This window comes from Castanea sativa, chromosome 11, assembly GCF_040712315.1.
Source record: "Castanea sativa cultivar Marrone di Chiusa Pesio chromosome 11, ASM4071231v1".
Lineage (NCBI taxonomy): Eukaryota > Viridiplantae > Streptophyta > Magnoliopsida > Fagales > Fagaceae > Castanea > Castanea sativa.
In genome coordinates this window covers 9,586,231-9,595,639 of record NC_134023.1, presented here as the reverse complement: position 1 = coordinate 9,595,639, position 9,409 = coordinate 9,586,231, and positions in this window count along the sequence as shown.

The following is a 9,409-nucleotide window of genomic DNA, read 5'->3' as shown; positions in this document are numbered from 1 at the left end:
TCATTCCTCTTTTATCTTATTTTTCATAAAAGATTTTTATTACATCATTTCCATCTCTCTCTCCCCTATTTCTTTAAAGTATTGTAGCCAACAAAAAAAATATTCTCCCTCTTTCTTTGATTTTGTTTCTCTATTGGAGGATTTATTTTTATTGTTCCTACCATTTTTTTCCCACTAATAGTTCAATTAGTGCCAATACAGAGTATTTTTTTCCACAAGAAAACTACAAATTTGTTCACCCAAAAAAGATCAAGAAATTAATAAAACTTAGTAAAGTCTCATAATTCAACATTTAATGGATCACTAAAAAAAAAACCCCTCAAATTCTCACTTGAATAATAACAAATTACTAACCCAAACTCAATTCAAATTAAAATGGTAAAGAGAGAAAACTTGTGATTGTGAATTGAAACACCAAAACACCTAATTGCTTAGACCAAAATATATTTGTCAAAAAGAGAAACAAATATGATGTTGCAATTATTATTTAAAAAACATTAGTGGGGAAACAAAAACGTGGTAGAAACAATAAATAAAATCCTTCAAAATAGGAACAAAGCCAAAGAAATAAAGAGAGTAATGCCATTTTGTTTTTTGTTTTTTTTTTTTGGTAGACAAAACTTGGAATGAACTGGGAATTTGAATTTGGGTTAATAATTAGATGTTTTACAAGTTAAAATTTTTTTTATTAGTGATCTATTTAGATGTTAAATTATGAGACTCTACTAAGTTTTATTTTTATTTTTAATCCTTTTAGGTGGACAAAATTGCAATTTTTATGGAGAACAGTGGCGGCGCCACGTTCAAGCCAAGGTGTTCCCAAGAACACCCTGACTTGAAAAAAAAAATTATATATGATAATTTAAATTTTTTAATTTATTCACCCTTAAAAAATAATTAGAAACACCCTCAAAAATAATTAAGAACACCCTCAAGTTAGATACTCACATACAACTTCGGCCCCCCCTCTCTCCAAAATCTAGGCCCCCATCATCAAAATTTCATCATATCGGCCCAAAGAGATCACAATAGTACCAAACCCGTAACAAGAAAAAACATCAAATAGAACAAAATTTTGGTCTAAACAAAAAATATATATAATATAATCATACCACAAATCTAAAATAACAAAACAGAAATCACAAATGCCTAATTTTACCTATTTAAATTTCTCTCCCTCAATTTCACTCTCTCAACTCTTATTCTTCCTCCAACAATCGTCGTTTTTTACCTGAATCCTTTATGCTTCTTCAGTTCTTTTTGCCTGGACTGTCATATTGTTATGGTTGATGTTGTCTGCTGTTTGAACAACAAAAATCCTCCTCTATTTTTTTTTCTTCTTTGGCTTGGATTTCTCCACCAGTTTGTTGAAATCCTCCTCCATTATTTTCTTTCTTCTACTTCGATTTCTCCACCAGCTCACTGTTTCTTTGTTTTCTCAAGAGGTTTTTTACTTTCCCTATATCTACATTTAAACTTTGGTTCAAAAATGTCAGACACACATGTAGTTTTTACTATTGTATTTTGTCCAAAGTCCATCTACTCTACACGTGGGATTCACTTCTCCACTTCTTTCTTTTTCCTACCTTTTATCTATTTTGTTTTTCATATTAATGAGTTGAGATAGAATTCAAAATGTATCTTCTGCAATATATTATTAAGTTAGACGTCTGATTGGGATAGTTTATTTTGTTAAAATTGAAATTTTTTTTGTTAAAAGTATCGTAGGTAAAGATAAAAGTTAGTTGAAATAGTATAGTGAGACTCATGAATAATATCAAAAAATACAAGAGGACACATGAATAGTAGCAAAAATAAATTATATAGTAAAATAAGCTGGCAAAATTAAGTCATGTCAAACACATACTACATATATGAATTTATGGCTTAAAAATAGAAAATATGAATTTACATTTTTTAAAAGCTCTTAAATAAAAAAGTGGGGTTCTAATTTATAAAAAAATTAAATATAATATATATAAAGTGATAACTCTAAAAGGTACATTAGGATTGATTGGTACCCAAATATATCATTTTTTTTCTTCTTAACTAAACTTAAATGACCTTAGTATGAAATTGACCCTTTTGCTTTGGGCCCCCCTTAAGTTCAAATCTTGGGTTTGTTTTTACTAGGAACATCCTGAGAAACATTCTTAGAGCCACCACTGATGGAGAAAGTAATTTCGAGAGGTTATCAACAAGTTTTTTTTCCTAATCGGTTCAGTTAATCATTGCTAATCAAAAATTATTGATATGATATTTTGTGTTTGGTTTGCAAAGCATCTTCATATTAGTATGCTTCAATTCAATTGATATTTACGAATGTATTGAAATAATCAGTATATTCAATAAGAGAGATCATGATCGTACTTTTGTTATATATTTTTTGAAAGAGATAGAACTATAATATTATATGATAATGTAGTGGTTTGGGACTAAATACAACATTAAAATAGAGAACTACAAGTTGAAGTTTTATAAATAGTAGGAAAACTGTATTTTTCTTTTTCCTTTCGAACTATCATGATTGAGAAATATGTGCCAAGTTGTGTGCAGTCTTTAAATGTTGAGAAATAGGCACTAGGCTTTTTCTTAAATAAAAAATTTTAAAAAAGAGAAAAAACTTTTGCATATATCAGTTTGCACCCTAAAATATCAGTTTGCACCCTAAAACTTTAAAAAGTTCCTTTTTTTTTTCTAATTAAACTTTGGCATTGTTCTATTTTTGTCCTTCCATCTATAACCGTTACTTTAATTTCTACTTGACCTGACAGAAAGATGAGGTGGTATATATTAATTCCAATTTGCAATTACTTGGACCATTTTTTTTATAACTTTTTTACAACATAAAGGTAGAACCAAGGCCGACTCAAGGTATTTTGAGGCCTAAGGCGACTACTTTAAGTGATGTTTATTCTTATACTTTGAATATTAATAGAATATTTATTTGACTTTTGTTTTTTTTTCATTTAAAATCTATTTTTTAGAAAAAAAAATTAAAAATTAAAATGAACTCATCGCATTACTCAATGACTATACAACTAAAATAAACACTATTTAGTGAATGAAGTAACCAAATACTAAAAAATTATGATTGAAAATTTGAATAAAGTTATATATTTGATATCTCTAAATAAAATTTGAGTATAATTTTTAGTGTAAGATTAATGAGTTTGTTTAACATTTATGTGTGAGAGAATAAATGGTTGACTCATCCAATGAAAACATTTTTCTTTAACTGGTTTTTCTTTGATAAAAAACAATTACTTTTTATTTATGGGTGAATATTTATGGTTTAATTAATACTTCCACTGATACAAGAATATCTCTATTGGTACAAATTTAGGAGCCCTTTTCATTGGGGGCCTTAGGCGGTTGCCTATTTAGCTTACACATTGAGCCAACACTGGGCAGAACATGTGGCATCCAATGGTGAATCACACGTGGGGATAAAGCTTTGGAAAGAAAAAAAATTAACCTTCGTGAACAAAAAATCTCAAATCATAATTTGTTTTAATTTCATGCAGTTTAATTATGTTGTGTAAAACTACCCACTTCTTAGTGAGACCAAAGTCTCCTCCAATATTATGAACCAAAAATGTGAATTTACTATCACAAAGGTACGTAGTGGAGGCAAGCCATAGCGAATACCAAGGCTAAGCTTGCAAGATATGCAATATGGAACCTAAGAAAAATTTTCAAACACTTAGAAGGCACATTCAGTGCACAGTTGCACACTCAAGAATTACGTAGTTTGACACTAAGCTTACATGCACAATGTTATATTACTGATTCCTCAAAAACTTGATCATTTAACCTTATAATTCTAACAATCCCCTCATGTAAGAGCTCAAACTACCTTTTAATAGTTGAGTTCTAACATGTGGGATTATAAATGAGAGGTAGAGTACTCTCATTTATAACATTTGGTCTGTGACCATTGAAAACCGTGCCAATAAAATTGCTGCTTGACCCATAGGGAATAGAAAGGCAGTACAATTTTTGGTTGCCCAATGCCTTTAAATAAAAAGAAATAAAAGAAAGAGAGAGGAGGAAATAGATGGGACAAAGAAAAATGGAATGACTAAACAAACTTGATAATTCTATTCTCAGTGGCAGCTCCAGGAATTTTGTTTAGGGTGTTCCTTAGGAAGCATAAATTACACAATCTTATTTCTTTTTAGCCTTTAAGTAATTAGGTTTGATTCCATATTATTAATTTCATTCCGTTTCGGCCGTAACAGCCGAAAAATACCGTGCCGGTAAACAAACCAGAACAGTAACCCATCCTATTCTACTTCTGAAAAAATTTCGGGTCATTTTGGTCTATTTCGGGTGTTTCAAGGTGTTTCGGTAAACAGTGGTGGTTCTAGAAATATTTTTCAAGGTGATCCTTAAAGAAGCATAAATTACACAATATAGCACACATCCCACATTTTAATTTGCTTTGCACAATGTAAAGACTAAAAATTTGCATCATCCATCGGGCTCAACCCACTGCAAAACTGCTTAACATAGGGGGGTTTTTTTTTTTTTAATGTGTATTCACTTACTTTTAAGGGACGAAAAACCACTACCCCAATTCTTTATTTTTGTTGCTGCCTTGCTGAGTCGATGTTGTTCTTTATTAGGTTAGGAATTGTTTTAGTTTAAAATATGATTGGGTAATGGGTATTTTTTGAGAATCTGTGGGTTTGCTAGGCTTGCACCTATCAGTCTTATACCGATCATTTTTTTTTTTTTTTGAGAATCTGTGGGTTTCTATTTTTAGTATATTGGTCTTTTTTTCCTGATAGGCTTACCTGTTACAATTTTTTTTTTTTTTTTTTTTCAGATTTTAGTTCAAATTTTTTTTTTTTTTTGCTTGAAAATAGAACAAATAATTTTTTTTTTTATTTGAGGGTGTTCCTAATTTTTTTTAAACGGTAAACAAATAAAAAAATTAATTATTATATATAAATTTTTTTTTTCAGGTCAGGGTGTTCCTGGGAACACCCTGACATGAACATGGTGCCACCACTGTCTATCCTTGACAATATTTTGTCTTTGTTATTATGCTATGATGTGTTCAATTTTTGTTCATCATTGCCGTTTTATTTTATAGGCCTGATAAGATGCTTTATACTCCATTGTTTCCTCTAATAGTGTACTGCATTTCTTGGAGGGTGGATCTTTATTGCCAAAGGCACTTGCAAAATGGGTCTCAACTTTGTGCGGATCTTAATTTGATTTTTATTTTTTTATCTATTTGGCTGTCAAGTGTCAGCATTAATATATCTCCCAATTTACATTGTCCTTGGGATTTGGTTGAGTTGATAAACACAGAGAAGTTGACTTATGAAAAGTCGTCCAAATCTAGTGCTAGTACCTTAAGAGAAGGGTCCTGAGAATAGTAGTCTGGATAGGTTTCAATTACAAGGGGTTAGGCAAAGGACTAAAACTTACAGCCATTTTGAAATTCTTTTAGTCGCCTAAAATTTACTGCTAGTTAAAACCTCTAATAGCTAAAAATTATTTTTTAAAGTGCAAGAATCATATGCATAGTGCATTATATATTTCATTATGAAGAGTATAGTTGTATTTAAGATCAGCCACTACATGACTTTCTATAAATTCCAAATTGTAGAAGCCATCATATTTATCTACAATCATTGCAGAGATCACCAAGTTATGGATTTCTATAAACTCTGGACTCACTTCCCACATAAAATCCTTTCGCCAAACGTAATATATAGCATGGTTTTCTAATGCAAAATAAAGGGCTTTGGAGTAAGAAGTCTCCTTTTCTTCATTTGGATCGCTTGAAAACAGGAGCACAAGTAGCTTGCCAAATGACGGTCACTTATGACATGTATAGGCATTTTTGGCAACAATATCAATCACTTTGTCACAATTATCACTGTAGAGAGGGAAAATTTCCGACCTATCACAAGCTGACACATTATACTACCAAAGTCCACAAAATACAACCAATTACAAAGCGCCACGTACTGCTGCTAGGTTTTGCCATCGCTATTCAGAAACCAATAGAAATTTGCCAAGTGTCATTGAAATAAAGGCATGAAACTGCATCAGCAGGTGTAAGCAATAACACAAGCACTCAGCACGTGCAAGCGATGACACAGGCAGCCTCGCACGTGTAAGCAGTGACACAAGCACTCAGCACGTGTAAGCGATGACATAAGCGGACCAATCAAGCTGTGACAAGTGTCACCAATCAAACTCCGCCACGTGTCGCTCACCTACCCCTAAACTCCTATAAATAGAAGCCTTCCTAAGACATTTAGGAAAACACACAGACGGAGACAGAGACAGAACAGAGAGAAGGAAGAAGATATCTTGAGTTCAGAAATCCAGAAGCTCTGCCAGGATCAAACCTCAAAGCCTCCAAGAAATTCAAGAACTTCAACCTCGAATACAAACAACATTCGAAGCAAAATCATCCAAACTACTAGTCCAGATCTCAAAGTTCACTGGAATCAAGCTCAAAAGCCTCCAGAAACCTCAACAAACCATAAATCAACGAAGCTCTACGGAATCAAGCCTCTAAAGCACCGAAGAACTTCCACCACAAACCTTCAAACACGAAGAACACACGAAGAACACGAAGAACAAAGAATTTCTAACAAGCTCATAGCCAGAGATTCATTGTAATTCCGTTTCAAAGATCTTTGATCCATTCCTCAGCCAAATTGAAGAATATCTTATGTTCAAATCAAAATCACATTACCACAATTCCAATCAAAAATCTTTCAAGGAGATCGAATCAGAGGATCACTCTTTTGTAATTACAGAGAATTGTACCACACATTTATCAATACAAATTCGTATTTGTGAAACTATTTTCCTTGTTTGATTTATTTCGAACTAAGAAATTTAGTCGTCTACAAATTCTGGCACGCCCGGTGGGACTTCTCTGCCTCTCATCTCTTTCTCCTTCAAAAGAAAAGAAATTCGATCTGCTACTAGCTTCGATGGCTTCTAACAAGAATGCTCAAAAATCGATGATGGATGCTTCCGTTACGGATGATTATGTCGGTCCAATCACTCGTAGTCGATCCATAGCTCTTGATCAACAGCAACCCCAATCAACCAAAGAAAGCAAGCTTCATAATATCATCTCTCTAGACTTTCTTGCAAAAAGGAAGGTCACCACTAAGGATTCATCTGTCTCGAAGGATCTTGAGATCAATGATGAATCATCCTCAACAAAGACCTTTTCTATCAACTCTTCACCCATGATGAGAAGCCTAAGGAAAAAAATGCCTTTGACTCATCCTGTCTCATCATTTTTTCCATCATATCCAGAGGTCATGCCAGTAATGATGACCAACACCTCTACTGTGGAAGAAAAGATGGCTGAAATGGAACAAAGGGTCACCCTTCTCACAAAAGCACTTGAAGATAAGGACGTCCAAATTGCAACCCTGATGAACAAACTGGAAGTCCAAGATTCGGGTGAATCAAATCCAGACCTTGAGCACCCTCCTGGCTTTACCTTGAAGGGAGAAAACGCTAAGGGTGATAAGGGAAAAGGAGGTGAAGGCACTTCTCAACAAGGACATTCCACCTCACTGGCCTCGATATCTGTCCAACAACTGCAGGACATGATAACGAACACCATACGAGCACAATATGGAGGTTCTTCCACACATTCTCTCATGTATTCAAAACCATATACGAAACGCATTGACAATATGAGAATGCCAAATGGGTATCAACCCCCCAAGTTCTTGCAATTCGATGGCAAGGGAAACCCTAAGCAACACATTGCTCACTTTGTAGAAACATGTGAGAACGCAGGGACTCAAGGAGGCCTCTTTGTAAAATAGTTTGTTCGTTCACTGAAAGGGAATGCCTTTGATTGGTATACAGACTTGGAACCTGAGTCAATTGATAGTTGGGATCAGTTGGAAAGGGAGTTCCTTAACCGGTTTTACAGCACGCGCCGCACGGTAAGCATGATGGAGCTTACCAATACTAAGCAGTGGAAAGACGAACCCGTTGTTGACTACATCAGTCGGTGGCGTTCTTTGAGTTTAGATTGTAAGGATAGACTGTCTGAAATATCTGCTGTAGAAATGTGCATCCAAGGCATGCATTGGGGACTTCTGTACATCCTACAAGGGGTAAAACCCCGAACATTCGAAGAATTGGCAACTCGTGCGCACGACATGGAATTGAGTATCTCTTGCCATGAAAATGTGAAACCTCCCGTACCTGAAGAAAAGAAAGAAAGGCGAGAAATAAAGAGAAATGACAGGAATACAAAAAGTAATGTCAAACACTCTATGAATGTCAACCCTGCCCCAGTCAAAATTTCAACAGGAAATGAAAAGGCTAACGAGAAGAGGCCCGAGGGAGGTCAACGACGTGAGACGCATCGCTCATCACTCAAGGAATGGGAACAAAAGGTGTATCCTTTCCTTGACGCTGATATACCCGAAATGCTAGAACAACTGCTCAACTTGAAATTAATTGAATTGCCAGAATGCAAACGACCGGAAGAAGCAGGAAAGGTTGATGACCCGAACTATTGTAAGTATCATCGCATCATAAGTCATCCGATCCAAAAATGCTTTGTTCTTAAAGAACTCATCATGAAGCTAGCCAAGGAAAGGAAAATCGACTTAGATGTTGGTGATGTTGCTCAGTCAAACCTTGTAACATTTTCTTACGAGTCGCCTAGTTGCATGTCTCTAACTACTAAGCAGAGGGTGAATACCACGTTCATCCGATTTGGTTCTTTGGAACCTGTTCAAGTTCAACTCTCACAAAAAGCATCTGATTATAATTCAAATGATGATAAAAAGTCAACAATGGATGAGGAAGAGGGTTGGACGTTGGTTACTCGTAAGAGATGGAAGAAGAGACGAGTATTCCCTCTTCATTTGATCACCCAAGAGTCCAGAAAAACACAAAACCAAATTCAGCCGCAGTCAAGAAGAAAGAATGATAAAAGGAAAGAAAGACTAAGAACGGAAATGTGCGATGATTCGGTCCAAACCCAAAAATTTCGAAGTCTTGTCACATTGGAAGAATTTTTCCCCATAAAATTCTTTCAAAACAAGTCAGCGGAGGCTGTTCACACGGTCTCTCGTTGTGAGGTTGATAAAAAACAGAAAGGTGTTGACCATGGTAGTTCAAATGAGACTTTGTCGCCTTTAGAACAACTCAAAACTCAGGTTGATAAAGTGGAACCCTCACAATCCTCCACCTCACCGAAAGAAGGGATCACCCAAGCTCTTGAAAATCCAAAGATTTACACTCCTTGTGCCAATACACTTCAACAAACACAGGAATGTTTCGTGTGCTCCCCAGACTTGACTTTCACTGACGAAGATCTATTGTTAGGCCCTAAGCCTCACAATCGTCCACTTTATGTCTCTGGTTATGTTCGTGAACAAAA